The sequence below is a fragment of the Humulus lupulus genome, chromosome 6 (genome assembly GCF_963169125.1).
Source record: "Humulus lupulus chromosome 6, drHumLupu1.1, whole genome shotgun sequence".
Classification (NCBI taxonomy): domain Eukaryota; kingdom Viridiplantae; phylum Streptophyta; class Magnoliopsida; order Rosales; family Cannabaceae; genus Humulus; species Humulus lupulus.
Window position 1 is genome coordinate 22,889,497 of NC_084798.1, and position 24,325 is coordinate 22,913,821.

Here is a 24,325-nt window from a genome sequence, read left to right on the forward strand (position 1 = left end):
GGTTGATGATAGAGATTGAGCTATTAGGCAATATGTTCTCCCCCTCTTCAATGAGCTTAATCCGAGCATTGTGAGACTAGGAATTCAGGCTACACAGTTTTAGTTGAAGCCAGTTATGTTCCAAATTCTTCAAACTGTGGGCCAGTTCAGTGGGATGCCAACAGAAGATCCTCACCTTCATCTTCATTTGTTCATTGAAGTGAGTGATTCTTTCAAGCTGCCCGGAGTTACAGAGGATGCCTTAAGACTAAATTTTTTCCCATACTCCTTGAGAGACAGAGCGAGAGCTTGGTTGAACTCTTTGTCATCTGATTTTGTGACTACTTGTCAAGAGTTGGCTGAGCGATTTTTGATGAATTACTTTCCTCCCACTAAAAATTCCAAGCTCCGCAATGAGACTACTTCATTTCAGCAACTTGATGAAGAATCTTTATATGAGTAATGGGAGTGATTTAAGGAGTTGTTGCCCAAATGCCTTCATCATGGCACTCCTCATTACATCCAGATGGAGACATTTTATAATGGTCTAAACACCCATACTAAAATGGTAGTTGATGCTTTAGCAAATGGGGCTCTTCTTGCTAAGTCCTTCAATGAGGCATATGATATCCTTGAGAGGATATCCAACAACAACTATCAATGGCCCACTACTAGATCTTCTATAGGTAGAAAGGTGGCTGGTATTCATGATGTAGATGCCATCACTTCTTTGGCAGCCCAAGTTTCTTCTATTTTGAATATGCTCAAGACAAATAACATGGGGATGAATCAGTCAATGGGGCATCCTATGGGGACACAAATGGGGCAAATGAAGAACATCTATTATGTGTTGTGGTGAGGGTCATACTTTTGACAACTGTCATTCCAATCCAGCAGTTGTGTGTTACATGGGGAATCAAAATAAGAATGGTCCTTATTCTAATTCCTACAACCCATCATGGAGGCAACATCCCAACTTTTCATGGAGTAATCAAGGGGCTAGCCCTAGCAACTCTTCTATGCCTCCAATACCGAATTTCACCAGGTTCTTCTCAACAAGCACCACAACAACAAGCAATGCAATCTAGCTCTCTTGAGAACATGTTGAAGGAGTATATAGTGAAGAATGAAGCCATGATCCAAAGCCAAGTGCCATCATTGAGGAACTTAGAAAATCAAGTTGGGGAACTAGCTAATGAGCTTAGAAATAGACCCCAGGGTACATTACCAAGTGATACCGAGAATCCAAGAAATGTGGGCAAGGAACATTGTAAAGCCGTCACTTTGAGAAGTGGGAAAAAGTTGGAGAATACCAAGACAAACCTTGGGCATGAGGGTTAGCCCTCTTCAATCCAAATAAATGAGGAAATCCAAAAAGATGCTGAAATTCCTAGTGTACAAAAATCTGCATCTGCCCAGAATGTTGCAGGAATGTCGTAGCATAGTGGCCTAGACAACTCAATTTCAAGGCAGCCACATCCATTTCCTCAATGTTTTCAGAAGCAAAAGTTGGATTCTCAATTCAAGAAAATTTTAGATATGTTGAAGCAGTTGCATACCAACATCACACTAGTAGAGGCACTTGAGAAAATTCCTAACTATGTGAAATTCATGAAAGATGTTCTTACAAGGAAGAGAAGGCTAGGGAGTTTGAAACTGTGGCTCTAACTGAAGAGTGTAGTTCATTTCTGCAAGACAAGTTGCCACTAAAGTTGAAGGATCCTGGGAGTTTCACTATTCCCTGTACTATTGGAGACAATTATTGTGGGATGGCTTTACATGATTTGGGTGCAAGCATTAACTTGATGCCAATGTCTGTTTTCAAGCAATTGGGGATTGCAGAAGTCAGGCCTACTACAATTACTCTTCAACTTGCAGATAGATCTCTTGCTCATCCATATGGGAAGATTGAAGAAGTGTTGGTGAGGGTAGACAAATTCATATTCTCTGTTGATTTCATTGTGCTAGACTATGAGGTGGATAGAGAGGTGCCCATTATCTTGGGGAGTTCATTTCTTGCAACAGGAAGAACTTTGGTAGATGTGCAGAAGGGTGAGCTTACTATGAGGGTCCAAGATGAAAAGGTGACTTTTAATGTTTTCAAGGCTATGAAATTTCCTGATGAGGTTGAGAAATGCTCAGTGGTTTCAGTGGTAGATTCTTTGGCATCAAAGGAGTTTGAGACTAGTAACGTTGATGATCCATTAGAAAAGTTATTGTTGTTTGACTCTCACAATGACGAAGATGAGGAGGAGTACTGTAACGCCCTGGATAACCAAGATCGTTCCACTGTGTATTTATAAAGGTGCTAGACTTGCTAATCAAGTCATTTAGTTAAAAATGTGACACTAGAACTATAATCGAGTTACGGTTAAAAGATTTTGGTCATAAGTAAATAAATTTCATTTAAATAAACGTTTGATACATGGGATCCCAAAAATAAGGTTTTAAGGACAGTTTACAAAATTTTAAAAGACTTATATAATCACAAGCCACTTTAATGGCAAAATAAGCATTTAGGGTTTTTCGCGTCCCTAAACTATTCCTTGGTCGTGGCGGAGGAGCACCTGACTATGTACATCCCGCCCCCAGAGCTCTCCAACTCAGGGTTGATCCACGTTACCCCTTGCCTTTACCTACACCACATAGCACCCGTGAGCCAAGGCCTAGCAAGAAAACCATAATACAAGGCATAAACAATAACGATAATCAAATAATTCACAAGACATTAACCAGATATTCAGCAAGCCATAACATTCACATAATCAGTGATAACAATCGATAAATCAACAATCTATCATCCAGGTATTCAACATGCCATAATCATCAGATTAACAATAGTAAACATATCTTACAATTCTTAGGCTGCACCCTCTGTTTAACCCACTGTCTCCGGCTCGCTTAGGCCGAGCCCAGTGATTATTTAGCTAACCTCAGCTACCAATGGCCGAGCTGCGTCCTATGCGCAAATATCAATTCCAACACTCTTAGGCCGTTTATTTCATGCTCACATGGCATATCATAATCATATAGCATTTATATTCAAATATAGGGAACCTTAGTCCCAACATAGCCACACAAACAGGTGTAGTTTTCTTACCTTTAATTCCGAACGGAGGAGGTGAGTTGGTTCCGAGCACGGTCCTCAGCCTCGAGCCTTGGTGATAAACCTCAATTATGGCTTGACTCCACACAAGTTTTAGTCTTAACTCCTAGCTTTAATCATCTTCAATTCCATCTGTTTTCCTTTAAAAATTCCCCAGCCCAAGCCTAGCTTCAACTTCAACAAGGAAGAGTGAGAGAGAGATAGTGTGTACGTGATGATGAGAGAGAGAGGGTGAGCTGAGAGTTTTTTCCTTCATTCCTTCCTTGAACTCTTCTATAATCTTCTCTATTTTGTTAAAAAAAAAAACTGAGTATATCCTTAATCTTAGGAAAAAGACCACTTTGCCCTTCCAAATAAAACTAACCCTTAACTCAATCTAGGGGTAGAATAGTCATTGTTCCCAATTTCCACTAATTCCTCGAGTGTTCCTAATATTTACCACTTAAATCTCATCATCCAATTAATCACCAATTATTTACCCAATGTCTAATAACCCCTCGATAAAATTTCTAAATTCCCGAAAATACCCCCAGGCTCCCCTGAGCCGGGTATAAATCCCCACCGTGACTATTTCGCCAATCCACCCACTAGGAATGTCTCGAGCCATATGATTCAAATATATCCACATAATAATGTGGTCTCATCAATTTATCACATATAATCACATTTATGCCCTCAACAGGCTAAAAATTACAAATATGTCATGTATATTAATACTCATAAACATGCATTTCACATATCCATATAATCATATAATCATGCATATCACATAATCATGCATCTAATCATTTAAATCACACATAAACCAATTATGCCCTCCTGGCACACTAATCAAGGCCCTTAAGCCTTATTAGTGATTTTGGGTCGTTACAAGTACCTAGCTTGGTTGGAGGATAATTCTCAAGGGTTAAGAACAAGAGGTCGATTTGATTCATTGGAGTTGTCATCTAGGGAGTTCAAAGCTCCCAATCCATCAATTGAAGAGCCACCTGAGTTGGAGTTAAAAGTCTTGCCATCACATGTGCAATATGCCTACTTGGGGCCATCATCCACTTTACCTGTCATTATTTATGCGGAGTTGACTCATGAATAAGAAAAAATGTTGCTTAAGGTATTGAGGAAGTTCAAGAAGGCCATTGGGTGGACTATTGCAGATATTCGAGGTATTAGTCCTTATTTGTGTATGGATAAGATCTTGCTTGAAGACAGTGAAAAGGGTTCTATTGAGGGGTAAAGGAGACTAAATCCTATCATGAAGGAAGTAGTGAAGAAAGAAATCATCAAGTGGTTAGATGCTGGCATTATTTATCCTATCTCTGATAGTTCATGGGTGAAACTTGTTCACTGTGTGCCTAAGAAGGGTGGGATCATAGTGGTGAAGAATGAAGACAATGAGTTGATTCCTACTAAACTATGACTGGATGGAGGATTTGCATGGACTACACGAAGCTAAACAAGGCCACTAGAAAGGATCATTTCCTTCTTCCTTTTATTGATCGGATGTTAGACAGACTTTCTTGGAGAGAGTACTATTGTTTCCTTGATTGGTACTCTGGTTACAATCAGATAGCGTTGGCCCCAGAAGATCAACACAAGACTACATTCACTTGCCCCTATGGTACTTTTTTCATTTAGGAGGATGCCCTTTGGCTTGTGCAATGCTCCTGCTACGGTTCAGCGATGTATGATGGTTATCTTTACTGATATGGTTAAGCAATTTCTAGATGTGTTCATGTATGATTTCTCAATCTTTGGGGATTCTTATGATGATTGTTTGAGCAACCTGTCCAAGGTGTTGAAGAGATATGAAGAGACAAACCTAGTCCTTAACTGGGAAAACTATCACTTCATGGTTATGGAAGGTATTGTTTTGGGGCATAAGGTATCTAGACAAGGGATTGAAGTTGATAAGGCAAAAATTAAAGTTATTGAAAAGCTACCACCTCCTGATTCAGTGAAGAACATTAGGAGCTTTCTTGGGCATGTCGGTTTCTACAGAAGATTCATCAAAGACTTCTCTAAGATTTCCAAGCCACTTTGCAATCTTTTAGAGAAGGATACACCATTCCATTTCAATGGAGCATGTTTGAAGGCTCTTCAAGAGTTGAAGAGAGATTAATTTTAGCCCCTATCATTATTGCACCGGATTGGAGTTTACCCTTTGAATTGATGTGTGATGTCAGCGATTATGCTGTTGGGGCTATCATGGGGCAGCAAGGAACAATGTGTTTCACTCTATTTGTTATGTCAGCCGCACTATGACAAGAGCTCAATTGAATTACATTGTGATTGAGAAGGAGTTACTAGCTATTGTCTTTGCTTTTGACAAGTTTTGCTCCTATCTTGTGGGTACTAAAGTGATTGTCTACACCTATCACTCAGCCATAAAGTATTTGATTGCCAAGAAGGATGCAAAGGCAAGATTGATTTGGTGGATGCTTTTGCTTCAAGAGTTAGATTTTGAGATTCAAGATAGAAAAAGGGTAGAAAATCAAGTGGCTGACCATTTACCAAGAATGGAGCGTGAAGAAGAGTCCAATTCTCTTGTCCCCATCAAGGAAACATTCCCCAACAAACAAGTTTTTGAGGTCAAACATTCTCATGAGCCTCCTTGGTTTGCTGATTTTTCTAATTATTTAGCTAGTGGGTAGATGCCACTGGAGATGACTAGCCAACAAAGGAAGAAATTCTTACATTATGTGAAGTCTTATTTGTGGGAGGAGCCCTTTCTATTTAAGCAATGTGCAGATCAGTTGATTAGAAGATGTGTTGTTGGACATGAGATAGAGGGTATTTTGTTTCATTGGCATTCATCGCCTTGTGGTGGTCATTTTGGGGGAGCACGTATCACTGCCAAAGTTTGACAATCCGGTTTCTTTTGGCCTTCTCTATTTAGGGATGCGCATGCTTATGATGCTAGTTGTGATCGTTGCCAAAGGGCTGGAAGCATCTCAAGAAGACATGAAATGCCTCTAACTAATATACTTGAAGTTGAATTGTTTGATGTTCGGGGGATTGATTTCATGGGCCCTTTTCCACCCTCATATGGTAATTTGTATATCTTGGTGGTTGTTGATTATGTTTCTAAGTGGGTTGAAGTCGCTGCCTATCCTACTAATGATTCCAATGTGGTCATGAGGTTCTTACACAAGCATATTTTCACTAGATTTGGCACTCCAAGAGCTATCATAAGTGATGAGGGAACCCATTTTGCGAACAAAGTGTTGGCTAACTTATTGGCTAAGTATAGTGTGAATCATAAGGTGGCTACAACATGCCACCCTCAAACCAATGGGGAAGTGGAATTGTCTAATAGAGAAATCAAGGGTATTCTTGAGAAGGTGGTGAATCCAAATCGCAAGGATTGGTCCAAGAGGTTGGATGATGCTTTATGGGCCTATCGAACAACATTTAAAACTCTTTTGGGGATGTCTCCTTACCGCTTAGTGTTTGGAAAGGCATGTCACTTGCCAGTGGAACTTGAACATAGAGCTTATTGGGCACTCCAACAACTCAATTTAGACTTGCAACTGGCAGGGGGAAAAAAGAATGCTACAACTTGATGAATTGGACGAACAAATGCGTTTGTTTTCATATGAGAATGCAAAGATTTATAAGGAAACGACAAAGAGTTCACTTGTAATGGGTAGAGGATAATGAATCCATTACATCTAAGGCAAGCTAGGTTTTAAAATTTTAGCCTAAAAAATCCATCTTAATCCATACCTTTAGCCTAGCTTACATTACAACCATGTAAAGACCTATTGATCTAAATCACTTTGCCAACTACATTAGTGGAGAGGGGTTATTGAGTTCAACATATGAAAGCATGAATTACACCTTAGGATTGTTGCTTAGCCTAATCTAGGGAAGAGGGGTTGATTGGGAAGAACTATTTGTGCACTATTTGGGAACACATTGAACACTTAGTTGGGTTAGCATCTTAATAATTGAGGAACTTGGCTTTCATATACACTTGAGTTATTATTTGAATCATTGATTTGAGAGCTTTAGCCCTACTTTAATATGACCATGTTCAAGTTGATTATGAGTTTCTTGTTTTGTTTTTCTTTTGTATCTTTGAGGTGTCATTTGTGGTGTTGTGTGTTTAGGGAGTAGAGTCATCACTAAGGACGAGCAATAAGATAAGTTTGAGGGTGTGATAACTCTAGGAATTAGAGTTATTTTTATGCTTTTAAACTTATATTTTTATCAAGAAAAGAGTGGTTTAAGGTATTTTGCAGTGCTTTTTTTTTTGTAAAATATTAATTATAATGAGTTAATATCAAATATTAGTTTAGTGCTTGAAAAATATATCCTAAATTGTGAAATTTTGCCTTGGCATGTGGTTGGTATAATTTTGGGAATTTTTAGAAGGATTTGAAGCTTGAAGTGAATCAGGAATTTGGGAAGCTGCAGCATTGAAGCAACATTACGCTTTGCCAGCTAGCTCTCTCAAAGGCTCACGTGAGAAAGTACCACATTTTGTCTTATCCAGCTCAATATTTTTGAATTAACACTAAAACAAAATAGACATTTAATGGCTATATGAGGAAGACATTGTTCACATTTAATATCAACCCCCAAGGGAGACGTTGTTGGAGGAGCCATCTAAAGGTACCTTATGATGACTCCCATGGGGAGACTTTGTAGACATTCAACGTCTCCCCTGGGAGTCATCGTAGGGTGTAGACCGTACATCCTATGATGACTCCCAGGGGGAGACGTTGAATGTCTACAAAGTCTCCCCCTGGGAGTCATCGTAGGGTACCTGCAACGTCTCCCCATAAAAGACTTTGTATATATTCAATGTCTCTTATCCCGAGTCATCATTGGTTTTTGTATTTTAAAAAAATAATTACTTAAATATTTATTTTCAGTATATTAATTAATATAATTAAATATACATATTGTGAAATGAAATTAAATATATTAATTAAAAAATCTAAATTATATGCAAATTTAAATTGTGAATTTTCATTAATAAAACTAAAATGCGTATATAATATGTTTTAGCTAGCTAAATATACAAAAGGGTAATATTTTTTATTACGCATACAAAATCAACAAATATTACATTAGCTAGCTAGACATATAGTAAGATAGAAAAAGTAAACAACAAAAACCTATTTTTTGGGACAATGACATTGAACTATCGGTAGCATATCGTTCGCCTACTATTGTCGCATTTCATTAATCTGTGCTGGTGTATATGGCGTAGTGTTTAGCTACAAAAAATACAAAGTAAAATATATTGTTTGATTATATATACTTAATAATAAATAAACTATCAACTTTTATAAATATAAATACATACCTCTTTCTTCAAGTAATGTCCAGGTCGTGGATGTTCAATGTAATCCTTCAACATCCTCATCACATAATATCCAAATGTCACACTGTCTGGTTGGTGTGGACACTAATATTTAATATAAAGAATATTAGTAAAATTCAACTATAGATTTTCAAAATAATTGAAGTTGTAGTTACTTACTTTAGGTTGCACAATTTCTATATTATTTGGAATTTCAAGAGGTTTTGGTAGACTGGTCAGAAAAAGGTTGACCCTGTTTTTATATTCCACAGATAACCTATTCGCTGACATCCATTTTCTATCAATATCCTCTCCTATGTCTATGAAAAATTAAACAAACAAAAAAACTAATTAAGCATACGAAAAATTGTGCAGCATTTCCCCTATATTAGTAACCTAACCATCTGTCAATCTAATCAAATCCAATCAAATAAGCACAACACCATACAAATATAATAATAGAATACACAATTCTAGACAAAATCAAGCAGAATTTCTCCTATAATAGTGATCTAACTATTTGTGAACAACAAGTCAAACAATTCAAACAACACACAATAAGTTTCTTCCTTATAGCTCCGCAGCACACAAACAAATTTTCCAGAACCTACTTCACTGAAGCATATAGTTCTCAACCTTCTGTTATCACCGAAACACACAATTTTAATCTCAGAACCTACTTCACTATGGATGAATATTTAAGATATTCAAACCCCTCTAACAAAAGTTTAATTATACCAAAACAAGAAATAAGATAATGTATGTACCACTTGCAAATAATAGTCCTTGCTAACAAATTTACTTCACTTTGCAATGTGCACACTTAGCTATTAAATTCACAACCTACAAAACTAAATTAATTAATAAATAAAAGATTACTAAACAAACTTCACTAAATAATTAGATTAACAATAACTTATTATTTATTTTTTGAGATAACAATAACTTATTATTAGAATTTTAGAAACTTAAAAACCTCAAATGTGTGCTTGAAATCAAAATTTTGAGGCAAAAATCTCATAAAAATCTCTGTTAAAACCATAACATAAAAGTTTAAATTAATTAATTAATAAAAGATTACTAATTCAATAAAAAAAACATAACTATATAAATAACCTACTTAAATGTTAATAAAGATTACAAAGATATATATATATATATAATTTTTTAATTAAATAATAATATAAATTAAAAAAATTATAAACATATAAACTTGAATTACTATTTTGTATGTAAAATTAAAATTAAATTATTTTTCTTATTTTAGACAAATTTATTAAATAAATTTTAGCAAAACATATTTACATATATATACTTAACAAACATTAAAAATTAATTAAAAATGTATAATTTTCGGATTAAATAGTAATAAAATTTTAAAAATAGTAAATAATTTGGTATTATCTTAAAATTAAACAATATAGTATCTCAAATATACATAAAAAATATTTTTCATACTTTAAACTAATATTTCTAATAAAACCCACAAATCATATAAAAAATGCACAAAAATAATTTTTTCTACCATTTTAACTATAATACATTGTTTAATCTTGAAATCCTACCTCAAATATGATTTAAATCCACTTTGTTGAGCCAAAAATCACCCAAAACCGCAACTCATAAACCCTAAAATCTCAATATCAATCCCTTAATAACTAGAGAAAATAAGCATGAAAATTATCCTAACTATTATACAACACTTATAAATAATGAAAACTTACCACAAATGAGATTTTATAGCCTAAAATCGACCAAAATCGTCAAAAAAAAATGGCCCTGAAATCGCCTAGAAAATTGCCCTTCTCCGCCTCTGGTTCGTGCGCTCGGGAAAGAAGAAGGAAAGGCTGAGTATATATCAGGCCAGATATCTAACGTCTCCCCTGGGAAGACGTTAGATGTCTAGCACGTCTTCCCAGGGGAGACATCAGATGCTCTTACATGTTTGATATTTTATAAATAAATAATTTTATATTCATATTTTTAAATTAACGTCTCCCACCACTTTTAATGACTTACTTAGGTAGTCATCAACAAGAACTTTTAATTACTTACACCATTAGGCTTTAAATATCCCTGAGTACTTTTAATGACTTACACCTTGGAATAAGCCATTATAGAGAGTCATTAGAAGTGAAAATTGTTGTAGTATAATTATCATGTGGGCTAAGTGATATTATTGGGTATTGGGCCTTTAATTTTCTTAATCCATTTTGCTTAAAAAAAAAAGGGAAAGAAATGAAAAAATGAGGCCCACGTGGGTAAGCAAAGGGTGACCTAGCTGCATCATGAATTCAGCCCCTAATTGGAAAAACTCACGATGAGACAAAGGGGTCAGGACTCAGTCAACTGGTACAAGAAAAAGAGTCATTTTTGGAGAGCTTGAAGTGTGAAGAGCAAGGGGACAAGGCTAGGATACAAAGCTACTTGGAGACATCCTATTGGCTTGGCATTTCTTACCTTGCTCTCTTATCATCTTTTTGAACTATTCTTTTAATTTCTGAATATGGGCTATTTTTATTTGGGTGTATTTGAAGTCTTAACCATGAGCTAACCTTTTAATAGCTAGGATAGTTGAAGAACTCTATTATGTAACTTTTGGGTACTTTGATAGTAATGTTAATATACTAATTGTGGTTCATTCATTCAAGTGCGTTTCATGTTTAATTATTGCTTTTGATTGATCACCATTAGTGAGTAAATGAACTGATTATGGTTGCTGAAAAGAGTGGTAATTGATGGACCTAAAACTTGAATGATGCAAGATTTAATGTTTTTCAATTTAATTTTGTAAAGGTATAGAAATGTATCTTTGCCTGCATAATCTTGAGGAGTTGATGCTTGAATATAGATTCTTGAAATTTAATTGACATAGGAGTATGTGAGTTTGATTAGAGGATTACAATCATAATGATTTCGACGGAAACTTATGGAAATTGATTGGAATTCTTGATTACTGAACTGCCAATTTGCCACAACATTTACGTAGCATTGTCGCCAGATTTTGCATAATAGAGGAATTTAATTATCCTAGCTTGTCATTCCATCATTGTTAATCTTTGTTAATTCCTTTTAAATTGTGTTTGATAATTTTGAGCTTTAATTATCCTAAAACTTGAATGATGCAAGATTTAATGTTTTTCAATTTAATTTTGTAAAGGTATAGAAATGTATCTTTGCCATGCATAATCTTGAGGAGTTGATGCGTGAATATAGATTCTTGAAATTTAATTGACATAGGAGTATGTGAGTTTGATTAGAGGATTACAACCATAATGATTTCGATGGAAACTTATGGAAATTTATTGGAATTCTTGATTACTGAACTGCCAGTTTGCCACAACATTTACGTAGCATTGTCGCCAGATTTTGCATAATAGAGGAATTTAATTATCCTAGCTTGTCATTCCATCATTGTTAATCTTTGTTAATTCCTTTTAAATTGTGTTTGATAATTTTGAGCTTTAATTTAGTTTCTCATTAGTTTAAATTGCAATCTCAAAAATTCACTTAATTTGTTTTCTTTTTCTTTTAAACCATTTTGCTGATTCTTATTTTTTGCAATTTGTGAATTAGCAATCCTTGTGGACATGATATCTAGTACTTGGTACTATATTACTTGTTGTTGACAATATACACGTGCACTTATCTATATTTTATGCAACAATGATTCGGTAGATGTTGAAGAATCTTCGACTCATTAAGTAGACATTGAGATTCAAGCGAGTAACCAGAGACCAAACACTTCTTGATCGATTTGAGAACGAATAAATCGCCATTTTTGTTAGGATGATTCGGCAGATGTTGAAGAATGACATTGAGGTCAAGTGAGTAACCGGAGACCAAACACTTCTTGATCGATTTCATAGTGAAGAAATCACCATTTCCTAAGTGGTGGTTCGCCAAAGAGCACTTTAGCAATGAAAAATAGTGCCTAGCTTAATATTCGAGTGTTTGTTTAAGAAAACCATATTCAAATGATTGATCGTATAACTTTCAGACACTAAGGAATCAACTTTGAAGTCCGCAACAATTCCAAAGGGCTACTTTACTACTGTCCACGTGGGAGAGGAAGAAAAGAAGCCTACACAAAACACCTCCTCCGTACCTAAATGAGCCTGCATTTCAAGAATTGCTAAGCATAGCTGATATGAGCATTCTTCATTGATCATCCGATGTGTGGACTCACAATTCCCTGCAAAGAAGCCATCTTCATTGATATCACTTCTCAATTGAATTAATTGTAAATATCATAGCACTAACATAATTTTTCAGAAACAATGTCGTAGATCATATACTTTGGCTATTAAAAGGAAATTGTTTGACTACTTGTAAAAATTGGACATAATTTTTTTTTCATTTGAGTCAACATGTTCTCCTTTTATTGGAAATAAGATCTGTGAAGACATATTGTGTGCAGGACTTAGCATCTCACAAATCTCTTCATCTTGGTCATCCCAAACATAAACAGCCAAATAACCTTTTGGAACTTCTTTAGTACTAGAAAGAGGCCACTGCATGAATTTCTTAGAATAATGAACTGGTATATCTATAAATATATTTTCATATATATAGATAAATATAATCAATGCCATTGGTATTATTTGTAGGTTGTGATATATCGATCTATTACTTGAAAATGAATGAGTGGGGTCTAGTACGAAGCATAGTCCTTGGTCAATCACATTCTTTTGTCTTCCTACATATTATTGATTCAAAGTTGAGACCCACTTTGAAATGAAACAAAATACCCCAGTAATTCATTTTTTATGTATAATTATCTTGCCCTTCTTCCAAACCCCACTACACCAACTCTAAGGACCATTGACCATGTAAGGACCAATATTTTGTGTATGACAAATTAGGTCCAGTCGCGTCTGGAATGGACTTTTGTTATGTCTGGAGTTTATTTGTTTTTAGTTAGTGTCCACGTCAGCATGTGTGTAAAGCAAGGCTGTTAGTGCGTAACAGTTGTTAGTTGGTTCGGGGTTATACCTAATTGCAGCCAAGGATATATATTGGCCTGGTTAATTAGTTATAACCAACTCTCTTTGTTCGATAGATTTGATTGGGTGTTTTTGGTCTATTTTCTTTCTTTTTCTTCTATTGATTTTTGCAGATATTGGCAAGAAACTCCATTGAAGATGGTTGAAGGTTTCTGTGCAAGCTCTGGAATCAAGCCGTGATTGGTGAAGGAGTTCAGCTGGGTCTTGATGCTATAGATCTTAAGGTTTTCGGATTTGAGATATTATTGAAGGGAGTTCAACATTGAAGCAAGGGGATCTTGCATCTATAACCAAGGGATTTGGTTATTTAGGGTAAAAAAGGTTCACTGTATTTTGAGATATATTGTACAGTTTTACATATTGATTCTTGAACTGGTTTATGTAAAAGTACTTCTAAATATAGTGAGAGTTGTTACCCTGGTTCAGGGAACCCAAGCACTAGTCGGCTGAAATGAGTTTTCAGTGCAGACGAAGCTTGTAATTTTGTGTGTCAACTCTTATGATTGTATTTTTAATATTCAAGCATATATCAAGATAAATCCTAGATGAATATTGTAAAACTGGAAAGATAGGCTAAAACTTAGGTTTTTCATTTGGTATCAGAGCCAGGTTGTTCTAATTGTTTTTCTTTTGACCCTCCTATCTTTTGTGTACTGAAATTGATTTCTGATTTGTCTTCGTGTAATTCACGATTCTTGTTTTCCGGGTTCTCCAGTTGACATTGACCCTCTCTGAGTTCCGACTCTGGGAGTATATTTTCTGTTGGTTTGTTTAATTGTTTGTACAGAATGGAGATGTTCAGAGAAGGAGGTTCCACGTCTCGACCCCCAATGCTTGAAGGGACAAATTATCCTTACTGGAAGACAAAAATGCGTGCATTCTTGAGAGTTGTTGATGAACGGGTGTGGATGGCTGTTGAAGATGGATGGAAGTGTCCAACCGTTGTTGAAGATGAGGTTGTTAAGCCTAAACAAATGAGTCTATGGACTACAGAGGAGATGGAAAGGGCCAACTTTAATTCAAAGGCTATGCATGCTCTCTTTAATGCAGTTTCTACTAATCAGCTGAAAGTTATAGCCAACTGTGAAATTTCCAAAGAAGCTTGGGAGAAACTGAGAATAAAAAATGAAGGAACTGATGCTGTAAAGAAGTCCAGACTGAGAGCTTTGGCAAAATCTGTCTATGGAGGAGGAAGAAACTGTAGCAGAGTTCCTTGCCAAATTGTGCGATATCTCGAATGAATCTTATGCACTTGGAAAGACTTACTCAAACGCAAAACTAGTTCACAAGGTGCTTGGAGTTCTGCCTCGAAAGTTCATGTCAAAAGTTACCTCTATAGAGGAAATGAGAAATGTAGAGGAACTTGATCTTGATGAGTTAATTGGGTCATTGCAAAACTATGAAATGAGTCTCACACGGTGGAAGAAAGGCAAGAAGCAGAAAGTTTCCGAAAAATAAAAAATTGATAATAGTCTTGCATTTGTGCATAAGGAAGAAAAGAAGTTGATCTCAGATGCATCTGAGGGATTCACTGATGAGACTTTTGCTTTGCTGACCAAGAATTATGCAAAATTCTTGAAAAGTAATTACAAGAAAAACTTTCCAGGAGGAAAAGAGAATGGTCCTAGAAAAAACTTTGGTGGAAACAATAAGCAAACCCAACAGTTTGGTGACAAGAAAAACAGGGGAATATAGTGCCGAGAATGTGACGGTTTTGGACATATTCAAGCTGAGTGTGCCAACACTCTTAAGAAGAAGAAAGCCTTAGCAGCTACCTGGAGTGATAGTGATGAAGAAAAGAGCTCCAGCTCAAGTGACAGGTCTGATGAAGAGAAACAGGTGGTGGCATTTGTGGCAAAGAGTCATCAATCAATGTGTTCAGAGGAAGATGGAAACTCAAGCTCAACTGATGAGGACAGTGATGGGAGACAACGTGCATATGAGGAGATGTTTGCTCAATGGGAGTATATGGCTAAACAAATCAAAGGTCTCACTTGTGCCAAACAACAACTTGAATCTGAGAAGGATGGGTTGGAGGACACTGTTAAAAAGCTCACAAAACAGCTTGATGAGAAAGACATTGAGATTTATAAACTGACTGCAGATTTAATAAGGGCTAGACAATCTCTTGAGTTTATCCCTCCAGGAACTGCTGCAATTAACCACACCTTGCAATTACAGAAACCATATGGAGATCGAACATCCATTGGGTATAAATTGCTTTACAAGAAAGGGGGAAATTTGGCAATTGATGATCCCTCTTCGTCCAAGAACAATGAAGATAAGACCCATGATGACTCAATGCACAATACTTTCAGCCCTGGTTTCCCAGATTCCACTAAACAGATCAGTGTCTCATCTGGCCCTATCAAATTGAGATTTGAAGGAATGAAGACTGTCCTGGATGGTCAGGTTCAAAAGGAGAGATTTGGTCCCATTTTTCACTTTTGTAACAGAAGAGGACATATTAGACCCAGATGCTTCAAGTTGCAGGCGTATTTGAAAGCTATGATCAATCGTCCAAATAGCTTTCAACAACTAAATCGATTTAATGGAAAGTTGTCATCTAGTGAGTGGAAACCAAAAACTGATCTTAGCGCAAATGTTGGATTAGTTGCTCACACCTCTTTTTCAGCTTTTCACGAAGATCAATGGTACTTCGATAGTGGTTGTTCCCGACATATGACCGGCAACAGAAATGTGTTGGTAAACTATAAAGAAGGAAAGGAGGGAGTTGTGACCTTCGGTGATGGGAACAAGGGTCAGATCTTTGGAAAAGGTGATCTGGTGCTAAATGGAGTAGCTCCATTGACTGAGGTGTTGTACGTTAAAGGTCTCAAGGAAAATCTTATTAGCATCAGCCAACTCTGTGACAATGACTACACTGTAAGTTTCACTAAAACTCATTGTCTTGTTGCAACTAATGGGTGCTCAGTTTTGACGAGTAATAGAACCAGCGACAACTGCTATGCGCTAAGTAATCAAGTTTTGTGCAACAGATCCTTTCTTGATAAGCCAGACTTGTGGCACTATAGACTGGGGCACTTGAACTTTAGAGACCTGAAGAGAATTGTGCAACTACAAGCTGTTCGAGGGATACCTGAGATGAAAGTCACTAGAGATAGATTGTGTGGGCCTTGCCAGCTGGGAAAACAGACAAAAGCCTCACATCCTCCTGTAAACATGCTACTCACATCCCGTGTGCTGGAGTTGATTCATGTGGATTTAATGGGACCCATGCAGAATGAAAGTCTAAGTGGTAAACAGTTTGTCATGGTTCTTGTTGACGATTACTCTAGGTACACTTGGGTAGATTTCCTCAAAGAAAAGTCAGATACCTTTGGACTCTTTTCAGCCTTAGTTCTCAGACTCCAAAATAAAAAGGAATCTAAGATTGGAAAAGTCTATCGACTTCGAAGTGACCATGGAAAGGAGTTTGAGAACACTGTGTTCTCCGATTTCTGCGATCAATTAGGAATAAAACATGAATTTTCAGCTCCAAAAACACCTCAACAGAATGGGGTTGTTGAAAGGAAGAATAGGACCTTACAGGAAATGGCTCGGGTAATGATGCATGCTAAGGACATTTCTAAACGTTTTTGGGCTGAAGCAATTAATATAGCCTGTTATATCTGCAATCGGGTTCATCTTAGAACTGGCACGACACAGACTGCCTATGAACTCTGGAAAGGAATGACTCCTAATGTCAGTCATATGCACATTTTTGGATGTGTGTGCTATGTCCTAAATGATCGAGAACACTTAGGAAAATTTGATCCAAGGAGTGATGAAGGTGTGTTTCTTGGGTATTCACTTAACAGTCGTACCTATCGTGTGTTCAACAAAAGAACTCATTTAGTGGTTGAGTCCATTAATGTTCGATTTGATGACTTGGAAAAATCTGAAGAACCATTGGCAGATGATGAAGCTCCAATATTAACTACACCTATTCCAGTCACAGCTAGACAAAACCAAATGGTTCCTGACACTCCGTCTGGATCACTTCTTACTGAACCAACCGCGTCAGAGGGCCAAGAAGCAGGTCCTAGCGGCTTCAATTGTGATGAGGAAGTCACCAGTGCTCTGCCAAAGGAGTCTCAACATGCAAAGCTTTATAAAAATGGACCTCCTTCCTGGATTCAGAAGGCTCATCCCCCTGATATTGTTATTGGAAATCCAAATGATACCATGGTCATCAGAAGAAAATTACAAAACCTGATTGCTTTCGCCTGTTACTTATCTCAGATTGAGCCAAAAAGTGCCAAGGATGCTCTTTTAGATGAGTTCTGGCTTGCTGCTATGCAAGATGAGATGTTCCAATTCAAACAAAATGATGTGTGGATCTTAGTTCCCTTACCTGAAGGAGCTAATGTTGTTGGAACTAAATGGATTTTCAAAAATAAATCAGATGAGTTTGGAACTGTCATAAGGAATAAGGCAAGGTTAGTCGCACAAGGTTACAATCAGGTGGAAGGAGTTGACTTTGAAGAAACCTTTGCCCCAGTTGCAAGGTTGGAATCTATTCGGTTACTTCTTGCAGTCGCATGCCATCAGAGAATAAAATTACATCAAATGGATGTAAAAAGTGCATTTTTGAATGGGATTCTTCAAGAGGAAGTGTATGTGAAACAACCTCAAGGTTTTGAGGACCCTCAGTTTCCTGACCATGTTTTCCAATTGAAAAAGGCTCTATATAGGTTAAAGCAGGTTCTCTGCGCATGGTATGACAGACTTACTGCCTATGTAGCATCAAATGGATTCACCCGTGGTAGTGCAGATAATACTCTCTTTATCAGGTACCTAACTGATGGAATATTTATTGCACAAATATATGTGGATGACATAATTTTTGGGCCAACTTGTGAGAGTGAGATTACTAGGTTTGTGGAACTTATGCAAAGTGAGTTTGAGATGAGTCTAATAGGCGATCTATCTTATTTTCTAGGGCTTTAGATTAAGCAGTCAGATCAGGGAATGTTTATTTCTCAGTCTAAGTATACCAAGTCCATGTTAGAAAAATTTGGTTTCACTCAAGTCAAACATGCACGCACTCCTATAGGCACCACCTCTAAACTAAATAAAGATGAATCTGGTGACCCGGTAGATCCAACCCTGTACCGTAGCATGATAGGAAGCTTGTTGTATCTCACAGCTAGTTGTCCTAACATTTCCTTTAGTGTTGGTCTATGTTCCCGTTATCAAGCCAATCCTAAACAGTCTCATCTTACTGTTGTCAAACGTATTTTTAGATATCTTGTAGGGACTATCGAATTTGGTTTATGGTATTCATGTGATACAAATATGTCCCTGGTGGGATATAGTGATTCTGATTGGGCAGAATCTCTAGATGATAGGAAAAATACTTCTGGGGGTTGTTTCTATATAGGGAACAACTTGGTCTCTTGGTTTAGCAAGAAACAACATTCTATTTCACTCTCCACTGCTGAGGCAGAGTACATTGCGGCTAGCAGCTGTTGTACTCAGCTCATCTGGCTCAATAAGATGTTCACTGATTATGGCCATCCTCAAAAGTCATTGACCCTCTTTTGTGATAGCACAAGCGCCATTAACATTTCAAAAAACCCAGTTCAACATTCAAGGACCAAACACATTGACATATGTTATCATTTCATTAGAAACATGGTTGAGTCTAAATTGCTAACAATTTCTCATGTTTCCACTAATGCCCAGTTAGCAGATTTGTTTACAAAAGCTCTTGATGCTCAAACTTATGCACATCTACGAACCAGCATTGGTCTCTGCACCATCTGAGAGGTTTGGTGTTTCATCTGGCCACATTTTTTTTTCTTCATGCTTTACCAAATTTTATTTTCCCTAAGTTTGTGTGAATTACTTGTTTCTTGGTCACTGCTTCTTAATCACACTATTTTTTTTTCCAAGATTTAGAATTGAGCCCTTATTTTCTCCAGCTCAAAAGGCTACCATTATTGGATGAAATGGGAAGAGCTTCCTTTGTACCATCATATGCCCTGAGGAGTTTGCTCCTCCTCTTGGTATTTGATGAGCAAAATAAAAAGAAAGGAGACAGCTACATCTCTGATGATGAGTGAAAGCCAGTGCTGGGTATTTGGAAAACTCAGAGTGTTTGTTGTCAAAAGAGGATATATCAAATAAAAATACATAAAAAAAAAATTCATGTGGAGTGAGTGGACCATTTAATGATTATTGGTCCACATGAGGTCTTTTTGCACACACAAATGAAAATAATGGCTCAAATCTCTTGTTAAGAAAAATTTTGTGTATTTACTTAGACAGTGTTTTTCAGAGTGTATATATCACACAAACTTTTCTCATTTTTTTTGGTAAGCATGATGTGTATATTTTGATCAGATATTTTAATCCATGTTGAGCTTCTCAGAGTTTTTGTTCATAAATCTCTACTGCCATTCAAGTGTAAATATTTTTTTTAACATTGGCTGTTTAGATTCTATTCTTGTTTTTTTTACAAAACAACAAATGTCTTGTTTGGTCTTTCATATATTAGTGTGGGTTATTTTTTTTAATGGGCTTTGTCATTCTTTTTGCACGGTCAATTTCTTGTAGGGGCATTCATAAGGTCTTTCTATAAATATAACATCACTTGAGCTTGTGTGAGTTTTGTTTACAGTGTTCCAATCGCAGAAACCCTAAACGAGTTCGACATTATGAAGCAAAGAGCCAATCGCCGTCGTTCCCGTATCCGACCTTCTCATGTCGCAGATGTGCTTATCTCTCCTTCTCCGGAGGTGGCTGTCCCATCTTCTGTGGATGCATCTGTGCCATCTGCAGTCGCCACATCGCCTGGTTGGGTTGTGTCCCCTGCTCTTGATCCTAGTTTGGCTTTGTCCATTGTTCCGATTCCGCCTACCGTCGCGGAGTCGTCTCCATCTTCTCCGTCGCCATCCCTTCCCGAGGTGGTGACTGAGTCTGCTCCTCCAGTCATTCCCTCGGTCAATGTACTCCATGCCCGTCCGCCTTGTTCCGTTGGTAAGTCTTCTCCGCCCGTCTCTATATTTTCACCTAAACGTGTTACTCGTTCCTTTGTCGTGTCTGTGTCTTCACCCGGTGTGTCCTCTCCATTGCCGAACCCAAACCCACCATCTCCGTCTCCTCCCAAGTCGCCTTCTATGTGTAAGCCATCCTTACCCAAAACCCCCAAGACTCGGTCTGCCTCCAAACCCACACCCGAACCCCAACTCACACCCAAACCCAAACCCACACCCCAACCTCAACCCACACCTCAACCCAAACCCACCCCCAAACCCCATGTTCCTGTCCAGTCCAAAGGAAAAGCTAAAATGAATGTTTGATCACCTCCCAAAAAATCATCGGCTACAAAACGTAAGCCCAAGGACACTCCGTTTGCACCCTCTCCTAAAAAGTCCAAGCTTACCTCTAGTCCTAAGGATTCTGTGTCTTTTGTTGATCCATTATCTATTCAATACTTTGTTGATGCTACCAAGGCCTCGCATTATCAAAGATGGTTTGCTGTGAGAGACTTGTGGCCTGAATATTCTATTTTTTTGGAGGATTTTCCTGATTTAGTTGAACTTTTACAGTCTAGGCATTGAGTTAATACAGTGTCCAAATTGGTGTCTCCTCATCCCATTCTCATTAGGGAATTTTATGCTAATTTATATAGGTCTGTTTTAGATGGGAAAAATGAGGATTGTCTTACTGCTTTTGTAAGGGGTAGTCATATAAAATTTGCACCATCCACTATAGCTCGTGCACTCAAGGTTCCAAAAGTTCTTAAACCTGCATATAATAAGTCCTACAGTCCAGATCAATCTACCATGGGTCATGTTCTAACTGGCCAGCCTGATTATGTTTGGGGGAATCATGATATTCCTGTCACAAAGTTGACTCCTTTCTATCGGGTTCTTCATCATGTGGCCTTGTATAATTGGTTTCCCAATTCTCACCTCTCATCTGTTACACTTGAGATTGGGAAGTTTTTATATACTGTGGGTACTGGAGTGTCTATTGATTTGGCTACTCTCATTTATGATCGAATTGTTGATGTCGCTTCCTCTACTGGTACTCGTAACAAGTTGCCCTATCCAAGCCTGATTCAACAGATTATTCAGCCTGCCAAACCGCCGTTGACCACTCATGACTTCCAGGTTCCCAATCCTATTTTGTCTAAAAGTTTTCTGGCAACTCTCAACAAGAAGGTCTCCTCCATTGCTCCTTCTTCTTCGCAGTCGTCTAAGCTCAAGGCTCCTATGTTTAAAGGTCTGTCTGATTCTAGTTGGCAAGTACAGTTATATACCGAGTTCAAGGCCTTCACTAAACGTTACAAGAAATATCAGAAGCGGAAAATGGCCTTTGAAGCATCTATGTACAAGCTTGTTCAAGCGGTCAAGGCTCTGGTTGTTCAGTCTGAGTATGGCTCTCAGTTATCACCTTCGATTGATGTTTCTTCCCCAGCGTTTCATCGGGACTCCTTTGGTGAATCTTCTGTGCCTCCTGAGTCTTCTGTTCCTATTCAGGGGGAGTCCACAACTCCTGCTCCGGTTGCATCTCATGTGCCCCCAGTCTCATCTATAGTGCCTCCTGCTGACACAACGTTAGACACATCCGTTCCACCTACGCTTCCTGATGCCCTTCCTCAGGCTCCTGATTCGACTGCACCTCTCCAGGGGGAGCAATCTGATGCCACTATCAATTGATTGTGCTCAAAGATTATGCTCAATGAAGGGGGAGATGACCTTATATTACTTCTCTTGTTGTTTTGATCATGTGTTACTCTTTGTTATTTTGATCGCTTAAAACTCTGTTTACTGATTCCACATACTCTTTTATATTTTGTTCGTATTTTGGTTGTTTAAGACTCTGTTTACTGTTTGACTAGACTATTATTGGTTGCATAGTTAATCTTTTGATTTACACTGTTTCTTTCTTGTCATTGACCATAATTTGTCAAGGGGGATATTGTAAGGACCAATATTTTGTGTATGACAAATTAGGTCCAGTCACGTCTGGAATGGACTTTTGTTATGTCTGAAGTTTATTCGTTTTTAGTTAGTGTCCACGTCAGCATGTGTGTAAAGCAAGGCTGTTAGTGAGTAACAGCTGTTAGTTGGTTCGGGGTTATACCTAATTGTAGCCAAGGATATATATTGGCCTGGTTAATTAGTTATAACCAACTCTCTTTGTTTGATAGATTTGATTGGGTGTTTTTGGTCTGTTTTCTTTCTTTTTCTTCTATTGATTTTTGCAGATTTTGGCAAGAAACTCCATTGAAGATGGTTGAAGGTTTCTGTGCAAGCTCTGGAATCAAGCCGTGATTGCTGAAGGAGTTCAGCTAGGTCTTGATGCTATAGATCCGAAGGTTTTCTGATTTGAGATATTGTTGAAGGGAGTTCAACATTGAAGCAAGGGGATCTTGCATCTATAACCAATGGATTTGGTTATTTAGGGTAAAAAGGTTCACTGTATTTTGAGATAGATTGTACAGTTTTACGTATTGATTCTTGAACTGGTTTATGTAAAATTACTTCTGAATATAGTGAGAGTTATTACCCTGGTTCAGGGAACCCAAGCACTAGTCAGCTGGAATGAGTTTTCAGTGCAGATGAAGCTTGTAATTTTGTGTGTCAACTCTTATGATTGTATTGTTAATATTCAAGCATATATCAAGATAAATCCTAGATGAATATTGTAAAACTGGAAAGATAGGCTAAAACTTAGGTTTTTCAGACCATAAGATGTCTTAGGCATGTCTCATATCTAAATGATCACATATTCACATCAAAAGTTTAAAATAAATATGTGGATGTACAGGTGTAGTGATTTCTGCTCTTTCTCTTTCACTAGAGAAAAAAGAAAAAGTAAAGTAATAGACAACTTGTTATAATGGTTTCTCTTTGTTGCAATGTTTATTGGTACAAGTGGGTTCCTGCCTTTGTAATTTTTTCCTAATGATAATGTTGAAACTAGATCATATATTACATGTATTAGTGTACCAATCACAACCAACTAAGCTAAGCTTCTAAGTATGACTTGCAAGACAATGCCATGTGAACATCAAATGCCTATGTCCCTTGCAAATCCCGAAACTCAATCCACCAGTCTTCATAGTCATTCATCTATATATACATCACATTACCACACACCTAAATCATCAAGCCTCCTCTGTTTTCTCTACAACTACAAGCAAGTGTGTTTGTTGTGAGAAACTCTTAAGCTTTCCCTAAAGAAATAGCACACGCAGATTGTTGTTAACATGGCGTTCAAATTGCCTGGTATTCTCAATGCCAAGAAGTCGCTTCGGAGGTCACTTTCGGGGCACAAAGAAGCAACTTTGAAGTGTAGTTCCATTCCAAAAAGGATACATTGCAGTGTATGTTGGAGAGGAGGAGAAGAAGCGATATGTAGTACCTATTTGGTACTTGAATGAGGCTGCTTTTCAAGAACTACTAAGCATGGCAGAACAAGAATTCGGATACGATCATCCAATGGGGGGACTCACCATTCCCTGCACAGAAGATATATTCATTGATCTCACTTCTCAATTGAATTAATTGTAATCTAGATGTAGCACTAACATTCATTAGCACATACAATTTTGTACATACAGTTTTTTTTACCACTGAGATTATATATGAATAGAAATTGAATTCTGATTCTACTGAGATTATGATCATAAGATTTCTTCTGTCCTTTTCTTTTGCTCATCTGCTGTCAACTTCCTTTCCCCGACCCACAAACATTACGAATTGGTTCGTCGGCTAAAGTCATTTGCTGTAATTTATCATCCTTTCATAAGAATACAAGAATAAAGTTTTTTTTTTATTATTTTATTTATCTTACGTGTTCTTTTATTTATATTATTATATTTTATTCATAATATTTATTATTTTCTCTTTACATGTCAGAATTATTAAAAAACGATTTGTTCATGACATACATAAA

The 24,325-nt window shown here is 37.2% G+C and overlaps 1 non-coding gene and 1 pseudogene across 1 annotated transcript; one reads left to right on the forward strand and one right to left on the reverse strand.

Annotated features, from left to right (window-relative positions):
- Positions 1–382: 382 nt before the first annotated feature.
- Positions 383–489, reverse strand: LOC133787304 (small nucleolar RNA R71). The gene has a single exon (XR_009872333.1). It is a non-coding gene; the product is annotated as a small nucleolar RNA R71 (small nucleolar RNA).
- Positions 490–23,550: 23,061 nt separating this feature from the next.
- LOC133781890 (auxin-responsive protein SAUR21-like) lies at positions 23,551–24,296 on the forward strand (annotated as a pseudogene).
- The last annotated feature ends 29 nt before the right edge of the window (positions 24,297–24,325 follow it).